Raw genomic sequence first — 12623 nt, 5'->3', positions numbered from 1 at the left:
TCGCTGGAGCAGAGAGGCAGAAGTGCTGAGCCGCACGGATGTGAGATGCTGATGCTGCAACCACAGAGCACGGAAGGGAGCTCAGCACAGAGAGACTTGGCAGGGTCACGTTTACGTGGGACAAAAGCCAAAGGAAAATGAAGCCTACTGCAAAAGGAATGGGGAGGACATCAATGGATGGCTAATATCGGGTGAAAGATCCATTAAGGAAGGGGTAAATAGACACGGGGAGAACCCTGCCTGGCTGGCAGCAGCCATGATTCTGATCACTCCTTGTCAGGAGGTAAAACCAGGGCTGCATGATACCATATTTCCAGTTCAGCTCTGCAAAGAAGGAGGCTTAATAGGGTGCCAATTCCCTTCAGTTGGAGGGACTCACACAGTAATGTCACTGCTGTTGACTGAAGTTGCACACAGACAGTATAAAGCAGCAGTAAATGCCAAGATTTCAAAAATCATTTTGCATCTGACATTCTCCTGGGTTATTTCAAGTGAAAGATAAATGCACCGTCTTCCGAGCAGTAATCTTATGCAATACCAACAACATACACAAGCAGTTAAGTTTGGAATAGGATAACTTTCTTGCTTTTATGTTTGAAAGCTGAAGATAAAATTATTAAACGTTTTGCATGTAAGAGAAGTGACTGTTTTACATAAGTATATGGATCGGAAAATAAGAATTTCTTTCCCCAGAGACTAACATGACAGGCGTACAGCAGAAGTAACATCTTCATGCAGCAGGCATTATATTTTTGGTAAGAGTAAAAAGATATAGAGTATTGACTATTTACCTGTCTCTCTTGACTGGCCAACAGCAGAAATGGAAGCACTGCCTGGGATTAATTAAAATCGGACACAAATCCTAACTTTGCCTTAATCCAGCAAGCAGCTACAAAGCTTGTTAGTGAAACTGCTCAGATGGAGAGCTTTTTTTCATGTGCAGAAGAGTTTGTGGAGCAGTAATGTAAAATCCACTAACAGACAGTAGAAATGTTTTCATTTCCCATTGGTAATTTCTCAGACAAAACTAAGACAAATGCTGCCTTTGGCTGTTTATTTCAATTTGGGTGGGGAGAACCAATAATCAATTAGAAAAAGGATGAGAGGAGTTAAAATAAGCCCACAGAAACATGCAAACTCTCGTACTAGCAATTTCTGTCCTCTGGATGGGACACGGCCACACGATCAATCAATCCAGCAGAGACCTCTGGTGAGCAGCAAGAACATCCTAAAGCAGTTCAGCCCCTTATAATAGAAAAGCCCTCCATCAGCCCCTCATTTCTTCCTTGTTTGTCCCTTTTCAGTCATGCTTCATCTACTGCAGAAGAGCTGTGGTTGGAAGACACAGAGACAAAAGATTAAATGTGAGTTGTGCTGCTTCTAACCTCTTGTGGGATTTAGAGATGCTAATCAGCGCTGGATTCACTTGTATTCCACAGATCATTCTTGTTTGGCAGTATCTAATCGTAATTGCAGAAATCCCACTGCAATACAGAGTTTGGCAAACTCATCTTGGAACAGCTCATTTGGTGCAAACTTAGATTATATTTTAACTTCAATGATAAGAAATTACTGAGAAGATGACAAGCACGGTTAGTTTTAGATGCCACAAGCTGAGGAAAAAGAGGTATGCTACCTAAGATGATCTCATCATATCTTGTACCTTTTTCCTCATAAAATGCAAATTTCTGCAAGTGGATGGTTTGAAAAACCTAGTTTAAAAAAATAAAAAGGAAATAAAACCTAGAAATCAACAAATACTGATGTTGATCTTTATGTTTTTCTATTACAAATTTTCTTTCCCCTCTCCACTTTTTCCTGGTACTTCTAGAAAAGAAGAAATTAATATAGCACTTCGTTTACTTCTGTGTTTGCAGCAAACAAAATAAGTTTTGGATCTGTTTGTAAAAATATTCTCACTTCACATTTCTGTTCTGCTCATATTATCACATTTCAGGCCACAGAATAGAGCAAATCATAACAATGAAGAGAAGGGGTACAACAAATGATCCGAAACTCTAGACTGACGGCAAAAAGAAAACAAATTACTTTTCTGGACAGAAGCTATGTGCACTTAGTCACATGGTCTGAACTTGGGTAGACCTGTGCGGTGTCAAGAGTTGGACTTGATGATCCTTAAGGGTCCCTTCCAACTCAGGATATTCTATGATTCTATGATTCTATTTGGGGTAGCTTAGATTTAGTTGAATAATGGATTTTCCAGGTCAGTTGGCAAAAGGAAAAGACAAATGTTGTTTCAGATCTAAATGAAATGGAGGTTCAGAGCAGGGGAGAAAAGTGGTAAAAATAACAATAATCATCTTTAAGTGTTGTTTCATATCCTTGTTTACAAATAGATAAATCTTATATTAAACCTGAATACCGTAAGCAAGCATCTCTTTCTCAAGTTGAACAGCACCATAACTAAAATGTAAAGGTCAAGGTTAAATGGTATATGACAGAGTCTGAGTCTTTCTAGTGCTCCCCAAAAAGCCAACTGGGCTTCAAATGACGCAGGTGCATGGGGCCAGCCTGACATGCAGAAAAGGAGGATTTCATTGCTCCTGCTTACATCTGCATGAGGTCCTTCCTGGCTCTGGGCACTCTCACGCTGCAGTCACTGCTGGGTGTGCCAGAGCTCAGAAGGAGCCAAGCGTGTTAAATGCCTGGTGCTGCGTAGCCGCAGCGGCACAGCCCCCAGCTAGGGATGCCCGTGCCAAGCTCCAGGTGGAAGGGGAGCTGCAGGAGGCTGGCTCGGCTCTCCTGAGCACAGGTCGTGCCAGAGGCATGGGGAGAGGGCTCAAAAGTTAAGACCTCGAGACCTCATTTTACCTCGAGGGCAACATAGGCATAAAGATCTTCTAGCTTTTATGCAATAGAGGATTTAGCAGAAAATACTCTTCTTCGTTTTTCTGAGGCATAGATACATGAAATGCATTTGGCAAGAAAAAGGCACTCCACACTTGCACACCTGCACAGCCACCGTTCATCCGAGCAGGCTGCTCCAGCGCGACCCGCTCAAGTAGCTCCCTTAATTCATCACATCCGTAATTCAGTTCTGGTGTTAATGTTTCAAGGTCTTTTTAAGCCAGTGACCATATCCTATGAATGAGATGAAGAGAGGAAAAAAAAAAAAGCCATCAAATATATTAGCAGCAGTCAACAAAACAAAAAAATATGCTAAAATACCTTTTCCAGGCTTACCTGCTTTAATGCATGGTAATAAACACATTTCAGGACATCTGTTCTCAGGCTTTTTCATTCTCTCTTGTCCATGCAACTATTTTAAGGCACCAAATTCCGGTCTCCCAGGATGTCTGTAAAGAGAAACGTTTATGGAAATAAAATAATATGCTTTAATCTCAGATTCAAAGATTAAACAGTGGCTTTAGATACAGCATTTTGGTTTTGTTTTTCTCCAGTATGCCTAAGCCTGTCCTGCCCTCCAAGCTGTCAGTGAGTTCATTTCCTCAAAAGCAATGAGTGTTACCAAAGACAAAAACACCAAACGAGTCAGTGAAACTGGAGCTAACGGCTTCAAAAACACCTTTGATTGCCAATGCTTCTGGCTTGTGATAACACGGTAATACTCCAAAATTGGCTTCAGTTCCTGTAAGAAGCTGTTCAGTGCATTTCAGACTTGAAGGTTTCTTACCTATGTAAAAATGCCAGTACTTGGAAATATCAAACACGCTAGAGTTATATCCTGTCTTAAATGAAGCAGAACGTTCATGCTGACACTACTTGATTAATTCCTCTTCTGAGTGCTAATATTCCATGGCAGAAAACAGGCGGAGGACAAACACACAGGTATGTCTCCTACACGCAGGCACATATGGCCCGTGCTCTTCAGCCTCCATAAGATGACCATTGTGCTGTTTCCATCCAACTGCCTGGGGCCAGAGGCATCTCTTGTAGTTCCAAAATACAGAAGTAGCGATTTGGAAGTCAGCTCACAGCATCAGTTGCCTGAGCAGAGCAGCCATATGCCAGTTGTCTTGGAATTTCGATAACCACAGCTTTGGAGCACAAACATCACAGGCAGCCTTAGCTCAAGTAGCAGAACCACAGCATTGACTTCAAGCACCTCATAGGACCTGAAGAAACACCTTGTGCAGTGTAAACCCTATGTTCCAAAATGTTCTGAGTGGGGGACACCTCCCAGGCCTCAAGAAATGGGCAAGGGCTGGGAAGCAGGGAGCTCCTTGCTGAGCTGAGGAACAACATAAAGAGGAGTCAGAGCAATGGTAGGTAATTGAGATGTGATGAAAACCTCTGAAATGCAGAGCACAGAATGCAGCCTGGTGGAGAAGCCCCAGTCAGCATCTCTCATAGCTGTGAGAGGGGGAGTAGAAGCAGGTGTTAGGTTAGGTGCAAAAGCGGATGAAAATCCTGCTTGTTGGGAGGATGCCGGTGATCAGCAGATCTGGAGAGCCCTGGAGAGGCTGTTCAGTAAAAACCCTCAGGCTGCAGAAGCTGCTCAAACACCCTACCCCATGCAACAAACCCAGCAACACTTCTCCAGAGGGCTGCAGAGCTGCACTGAGCTCTGTAGACACCGAGGTAGACACGAGGGTGTGTCTGAGGGCAGACAGGAACAGGGGCAGGAAAAGAGTTACAGGAATCACCAGAATTTAGACATGCTGTGACAAACTCAGTTTAAAGATTATCACAACAACGCATTCAACAGCAGCAGCAGCCTGACTTGAAAGCTACAGACAACTGATTGACAGCTTTCTCAAGTATATTTCAAGTCCAATTCACTTCCTGAATCCTTGTTTTAAATCTCTGGTGCTTGAGCATGGCAATGCTCTGTCTGCTGAGGGTACCCTGGAGGTCGCTGTCATTTCCCCATTTCTGAGACAGGGACTAAGATGGTGTTGTGGTCTCTGCAGGGATCCCAGATCACTGAATCATGTCCTCCCTGGAGCCATCAGCACCTGGAGAAGTATCAGAATCATAGAATCATAGAATCATAGAATATCCTGAGTTGGAAGGGACCCTTAAGGATCATCAAGTCCAACTCTTGACACCGCACAGGTCTACCCAAGTTCAGACCATGTGACTAAGTGCACAGTCCAATCTCTTCTTAAATTCAGTCAGGCTCGGTGCAGTGACCACTTCCCTGGGGAGCCTGTTCCAGTGTGCAACCACTCTCTCTGTGAAGAACCCCTTCCTGATGTCCAGCCTAAACTTCCCCTGCCTCAGCTTAACTCCATTCCCGCGGGTCCTGTCGCTGGTGTTAATGGAGAAAAGGTCTCCTGCCTCTCGACACCCCCTTACGAGGAAGTTGTAGACTGCGATGAGGTCTCTCCTCAGCCTCCTCTTCTCCAGGCTGAACAGGCCCAGTGCCCTCAGCCGTTCCTCGTACGTCTTCCCCTCCAGGCCTTTCACCATCTTCGTAGCCCTCCTCTGGACACTCTCCAACAGTTTCATGTCCTTTTTATACTGTGGTGCCCAGAACTGCACACAGTACTCGAGGTGAGGCCGCACCAGCGCAGAGTAGAGCGGGACAATCACCTCCCTCGACCTACTAGCGATGCCGTGCTTGATGCACCCCAGGACACGGTTGGCCCTCCTGGCTGCCAGGGCACACTGCCGGCTCATATTCAACTTGTTGTCTACCACGACCCCCAGATCCCTCTCTTCTAGGCTGCTCTCCAGCGTCTCATCGCCCAGTCTGTACGTGCAGCCAGGGTTTCCCCGTCCCAGGTGCAGGACCCGGCACTTGCTCTTATTGAACTTCATGCGGTTGGCGATCGCCCAGCTCTCCAACCTATCCAGATCCCTCTGCAAGGCCTTTCCACCCTCATTCGAGTCCACAACTCCTCCAAGTTTGGTGTCATCAGCAAACTTGCTCAAAATGCCTTCTATTCCTACATCCAGATCGTTTATAAAAATATTGAAAAGTACCGGCCCTAAAATGGAGCCTTGAGGGACCCCACTGGTGACCGCCCGCCAGCCTGACGCAGCCCCATTCACCATAACCCTTTGGGCCCTGCCCGTTAGCCAATTGCTCACCCACCGTATGATGTTTTTATTTAGCTGTATGCTGGACATTTTGTCCAGTAGGAAATAACACTTCCTACAATGAAAAGGGAAGACAACACTTAAGCGGTCCTCAAATGTACAGGAGCGACTTTTCCACTGCTCCTCTCTTAGACCTTGCCATTTCTTTCTCTGCCTGTCTGTCACTGCAAATCTGTCACAACTCAGATGGCAGAATTAATCCACTAAGGGCAATGAACACAATGTTTGATGTTCTCGGTATTTCTCAGATCAAGGTTTATTAAAAATAAAAGTTGTAGAATAAAAATGTTGCTGAATCAACGTTCCAGGTAGTCAATCAGATGTTTGAATTATGTCTCTGCCCTTAAAATATACAGTGGATAACAGTTTTTAAATGGTCCCTGTAAAAGCGACTGTGTGTACTGTACCTTGACATTAAGTCCACAGTAAAGTACTTACCTTCAGGATTCTCCCCATTTATAGGTCTTTTATTCTGCTTCAAACTAAGCAAAGGAGCTGCTCCTGAATGTAAAAAGGAAAAAAAAAGTAAACATATGATTTACTGCCAGCCTCCCAGTGAGCAAAAGGGCAGGCACCTATCGCTGCAGGCAAGCAACAAGCGAGAAAAAGAAAAATGATTCAGAGCAACAGAGGGAAGGCGAGAGGGACGAGGGTGTGGGCTGGGCAGGGAGTTAGGATGCGATAGCTCATTACTGTGAGCGTATACAAGGCCACTCTGACATCAGGGAGGCTGTTACAGGATTGCAATGGGATTATAGCACATATATACAAGCAAAAGAGGCCATTAGCTTTGAAGAACCACTTATTTATCCCTTTCAGCAAGCAGTGGTAGGCCCTGCTCTCACAAAGCACACAGGTACGTGCTCGCCTTTATCTGCTGGTCGATCCAGACGGAGTGCCCACGCTCCCCGGCTCTGCCCAGCAGCAGCAAGGTCTGCCATGAGGGTGGGACTCCCTCTTACAGGCTCTTCACCCAGCCTGGGGTGAGACGAAGGACAGATTACTCAGCCACAGCAGCCAAGATGCTTAGAAAACAACTGATCCTGCACAAACCTCCTCTGCAAAGGAGAGGCCGAGTAAGTCCTGTCTCTTCTAAGGACAGCAGAGCCAGAAAAGCCATTTTCTGCTGAGCCCCAAATAAGATGTGTTTCCTTATAAAAAGAGGTTAAAACAAATAAACAAACAAACAAATAAAAAATATAACTTCCTTTCAAGTAAGCTGGGTCTGAGGCAGCTGGGCAGAGTTACCTGCTTGCTGAGCACAGCACGCCTGCATGCCCCCTGGCCCAGCCATGGCCAAGCCATGTCCCCAAGTCTGTGCCCACTGTGTGCTGCTGCTGTAACTTGCCACGTGCCAGGGCTTCAATGTGCCCTGCTCAGTGATTTGAATGAGAACGTGTTATAATCGGGAGCAGCAGCCACTGCTGTGGATTAAGTTGTGTGACTCCCCACCCTCCCTGAGCTCCCAGCCAGGCAGGCAGCACCAGCCTCAAATGAGAACCACCAACAACACTCAGAGCTGGTACCCAGGCAAACAATCTGCCAAGAAGCAAATTATCATCTTGGCCCAGAGATTCCTCAGCAAGTAACAGCACCTTTAGGCCTTGCTGTGCTGCTGTAGGTCAAGGGCAACTATTCAGGTTAGTAGGTGCACCTTTGCTGTTTATAAATAAGTGAAGATTCAAGCACTGGGACAGCATTGAACAAAGAGGGCAAAATAAAGCTGCCTACAGAAAAGTATTCATTGGGCAGAGGGCGAAGTTCCTGGAGCACCATCTCACACTGCCCAGGGGCAACACCGTAGCTTCGGGGTGTCCTATGGACATGCACTTACCTTCCCGTACATTCAGCCTGCAGCAAGCCCAAAGGACATCATGAGGGCTTACACAGATGCTGTGAAAAAAAAGGGGCCCCTTGGGGCATTCCTCCAGTTTCTTCCAGTGTGAAATGTTTGCCCTCCACTCACCGCCTGGCCCGAGCTGAGATGGCGACAGATGCAGCTCTGGAGACATCCCCACTGCTGGCAGTTCAGCCCTGTGAGAGAAAGCAGATTTGGCCCCTTAGCATGTCATCGCATGTTTGTCAGTAGGAAATTTAGCTTGCACGTATTTAATTAATGGAAACAGGGATAAACAAGCAGATTGCTTACTTCAATTACGTGCACAACGCCTGCAGGGTTACCATTTAAAAATCACAAAGAAAGTAAACACTCCGAATGGGTAGAAAGCTGCAAACAGGAGCACACAATCTGCAGCTACCTTGATGACGACTACAAACACCACTCCAGCAATAGAGAAAAGAGTGAGGTTACACTTGGCAAATGAGTATAATTCAAAATTTTTCAGCCATCTGTAAATAACATTTACCTGGAGCAGCTTTACATAATTAAACGACTTCCTTATTAGCGTTGCATAGACCCATTTGCACAGAGAGCGAATAACTCGCCCAGAATAAAGGCAAGGAAGGAAAGAAATCAGCAGCTCTCCATTTATTTATTTAAATTTCTCCCAGAGGCAATTTCTCCAGAATTCCCCAATTCCACGAAGTCAGGCATTTGCTTTCCTCGCAGCTTAACTTGCCGAAAGACGCATTACCTGGACAAACAATCCTCTCTCTAAGCAGCTTAACACATTTGTGCAAGTGTCTGAGCTGCCGTAACGAGGCAAGAAAGCCATTCCGTATCCTATTTAGAAAGGTAAATAATTTCCTTGTTATTTTGAATCCCTCAACTATTTGTGCTACCAGATGGATTAGAGGAATTCTCTGAGGGATGGCTATTATGGGTGACACAGCTCACGTACAGCAGAAGGTTCAAAACCAGGAGTGAAAAGTGGTTTCCAACTCAGCAGTTTTAATAATTAGATGTAAACCCAAGCCCTTTGACTGACTTGATTTGTACTTATAAGAATGTTAGTGAGACTGATGATCACAATTGATTGTACAGCTGCATCTGAAAATTAAAATAGCCAACAATGCCAGCAGACTGAATTCCCCTGCTGGTCCTCTGTGCAAACGAGCTGATTGCAAAACAAACACTGGAGTTATTTCTGTTGCCTTCTCTATTCAGTAGATGCCCGTGTTCAGTGCTAAGCAGGACTGGTTGAGACATTTGGCATTTCAGTTTCTTATTTTATTTTCCTAAGCACCTGTGGGAATATTTCCCTCTTGCAAAAGGAGAAAAAAAAAAAAGCTAGAAAATATAGAAAATATAAAATAACCTTCTGCTGAAAGGTCTCTGTGGGATTGAAGGAGTCTTACTGAACAAAATTTAGTTCTAAAATAGCTTTAGACATAAGCACTGCACTATTGCAGCTGTATTTTCTCACTCGAAGCAAGCTGCAAGGACCAAGCGCTTTACTGGTTTAAACACGGATTTCAGTGACTGCAGCACAAGGCCCCAGAGGAACTGCGTTCAGTTTTACTGTACCTGTATAAACTCTGAGAAAATAAACTTTTTACCATACCAAGTGCCCATGCGGTCCTGGGATGCTGTGATGATCAGTGACCATTGTCTCAAATTTCATTGTATTCGTGGGATGCTGACTTCCAGCCAATGTCTCTGGATCGTTATTCACATATTCTGAAACACAAAGGTGTTACACAACTGGAAATAATTTAGTACCAAATACTCTGGGGAAACTTTCACCAGGTGTGTCAATGGTTCTGACACCCAGCGTAAAATGTACCCCAGACAGAGGGGAAATAAGTTTTTGCAACTCATAGTCAGGGTGTGCAGCCTGCTTTCTCCCACACTAGCTGCTGTTTTACCACCACTACAGATAAGGGACCAGAGACTTCTCAGGCAGCTCACACCAAGCTAGAAAAGTCAAAGATCCTCCAGACAAGGGCAGATTCCTGCCCGTCACCAGCTGCAGTTTGGCACACTGTGACACAGGCTCCCTAAGGGTTACAGACCCTGCAGGCACGTTATTTGCTTGGGATCACAGGACAAGTCAGGCTAGAAGACCTTCAGGAGGTCTCTAGTCCAGCTCCCTGTTTGAAGCAGGGTCAGCCATGAGATCAGAGCAGGTTTACTCAGGGCTTTCAAGATCCCATCAGGTCTTGAAAAACAATTTCCCTTCTGCTTTTCAGTGCAATGAGAAATTATCATCAGACATCAGAAGTACCTTTCGGAGTGGCCAGACTCAGTTGCATTGCAGGATGTGCTATTGCTACAGGAGGACTTTGGAGCGGACTCTCCATGCTGTGGCAGCCCAAAGCACGACGTTCACAATATCCCACGAGGGACGTAGTAACTCCACGTGGCAGTGATCTGACCTGCAGAGCTGCTTGACGTGCCCAGTGGCCATCTGTCCAGGATGTCTGACATTGGTAGCCCGCCTTGCTGAGCACGGACATCAGCCAAAGAGATTTACAGGTGAAATTGTTCTGCCTAAATGAATACTGGTAACTACTGAATGGAGTCCATGCTAACATAACCAAGAGGGGAATCTAGCCCTGGGTTTGGAGGAATCCATGCAAACCACATCAAGTAGTTCGACCTACTTTGGTCTGCCTATCTGGAATTCATTGCCAGGGTAGCACTAACCCTATCCAATTCTTTCAGGCTCCAGAGCCGCAGGTATGACCCGATGCTGTGTGATAACTAAATCACAGGCATGACTGAAAGCCCCACAGATAACATCAAGCATGCAAAAGAGATGTAATCAATTTTAGAACAAAGTTAAATCTGCAGTCATTTATCCTAAAGATAAATAATGTCATGCGTTAAATACTTCCACCACTTTGTTTTTTTTTTTTTTTCCCAGCCATGAGAATCTTCTAGCAAGTTCTAGAAAGCAAAAGATAAACATCAGGTGCAATGAAAACCACAGAAGCAATAATTATTTAATTATTAATAATAATAAAAAAACAGCGGCCTGGGCTGATGGGAGGTGTCCCTGCCCATAGCAGGGGGTTGGAACCAGATGGACTTTAAGATCCTGACCAACCCAAGTCATTCTGTGATTCTATGAAAAGATGAAAACCAGTTGTGAATCCAGTCTCTCTGAGCCTACAGTCCTATAACCTTTACCCTGTTTAGCACCTCATCTTCCCAATCATACTGAAAAGACAAAGTTTTGAAAGCTATATGTTCTGCTTCGCATAGTCTTCACTTTATATTTTATAGGATTTTTGTAGGAAGTTGCTTGCTTCTGCATCTGAAGCAGAGCTTGCTCTCGTTTCTGGCTAACACATGAAGATAAACTGTTTTTAAATGAACTGAATAGATCTAAACAGCGTGGCACATAAAATCCTCACCACTTTTGTATCTTAGTATGTCTCATAACAACTCAGGATCTTGCAGAAGCGAGGTCTACCAGGTTAAGTTTTGCACAGAGTATAAAGAGAACTCATTTACCCATTTCAAGTTCATTGCCTTCGGATTTCATTGAACATCCCTTTTGTGTGTTGCAAATAATACACAGTGAGGCATAACCCCACTGACCCTCTCAGTGCTGTTCATTATTACACATCCTTCTGTCACACTCCTCTTTATTAGCCTGCTCTTAGAATTAAGTGGGATTTATCTTGCTTAATACCGTCTCAGATGACAGTCCCCCTATGCTCGTAGTTATTTCAGCTGCCCCTTCTGGCCCCTTCCACTTCCAGCTCTAGCGTTATTTGAAAGGAGATGATCGTTTTGCATCCATTTCTCCAGCTGCAAAGGAGCAGCAATAAGAGGGCCTGAAACGGGAACACAGCAAGCAGGGAGACTCCCGTGTTATTAATATTTATTTCCTGCTGGTATCTAGAGGCATCAGCTGAGCCGGAGCCCTATTGTGCTAAGCTACACAGCCATGTAGTACATGACAGCCCTTGCTCAAAGGACTGCATCGGGAGGGCCACAGGGATCTCAGACAGGGAGAATTCATATTTCAAGTTTACTTGTCTAATGCAAACTCATCGCCTTTCAACTTCCCGGCAGATGTAGCCTGTGCTGAGCGGGAGCGTGGTGCATGTTTGATAATGAGAGCGCTTACATTTCATCCCCAGCAAAGGGAGCTGGTCCCTGCTGTCACAGATCCCCGTGCGACCTTCATGACAAAGCTGCAAACAAACCCTGCACAGCAGCTACAGCAGCACACGGTCAAAACGCAGCACTAAGCCAGCACATCCCAAAGAATTATGGTGCTGGCAGTAGCAAGGGGCAAAAAAGCTCAGGGCTTCAGAGACAAATCTGCATGCTGAGGAGTCATGGAGAAGACAACCACAGACCCCAAACGTGCAGTCGCTTTAAAGCATGAAGCACTTCAGAGAACAAAATCACTCCAATCCAGGCTCTGGGGAGGACGGATGAGGTATCACACGGCCTGTTTCCAGAAAACACGAGTGCCCATAGTGGTGATGTAGTCAGGGAGAGAGAATTTCAGAGGCTTCAAACAGATAAATAGAAAGCCTAAACATCACTTTGAAAGTGCGCATCAAAGACACCTAACATGATTTGGACTCAACAATGTGGTCCTCACAACTTCTGCTGCTTTCCTTTCACAGCAGCCGTGTACGAGTGCCAGGACAAGCTATTTCCATGCACAGGCTCATCCCTCTCCTCCCACCCAGCAGACAGCTTCTGCTCTGCATCCTCCCAGCCC

General features: G+C 45.2%; 1 protein-coding gene across 15 annotated transcripts in view; it reads right to left on the bottom strand.

The window, feature by feature from the left end:
• The window catches only part of IL1RAPL2 (interleukin 1 receptor accessory protein like 2), a 365272-nt gene that overhangs the window by 338910 nt on the left and 13739 nt on the right, over positions 1 to 12623 (bottom strand). For 2 of the 15 annotated variants that reach the window (XM_072042784.1, XM_072042785.1), the window contains exons 1-7: positions 10158 to 12585; positions 9495 to 9610; positions 7865 to 8064; positions 7084 to 7181; positions 6469 to 6531; positions 3205 to 3317; positions 2972 to 3102 (exon numbers count right to left, since the gene is read on the bottom strand). The gene's annotated coding sequence lies outside the window, so the exon portion shown is untranslated. Of the gene's footprint in view, positions 1 to 1146; positions 1330 to 2971; positions 3103 to 3204; positions 3318 to 6468; positions 6532 to 7083; positions 7182 to 7864; positions 8065 to 9489; positions 9611 to 10157; positions 12592 to 12623 lie in introns of those variants that run through there. The other 13 variants (XR_011811600.1, XM_072042782.1, XM_072042783.1 and 10 more) reach the window with 13 other exon arrangements.

This window comes from Anas platyrhynchos, chromosome 10 (assembly GCF_047663525.1).
Source record: "Anas platyrhynchos isolate ZD024472 breed Pekin duck chromosome 10, IASCAAS_PekinDuck_T2T, whole genome shotgun sequence".
In the NCBI taxonomy this organism is placed as follows: Eukaryota; Metazoa; Chordata; class Aves; order Anseriformes; family Anatidae; genus Anas; species Anas platyrhynchos.
This window is presented reverse-complemented; position numbering and strand designations above follow the sequence as displayed.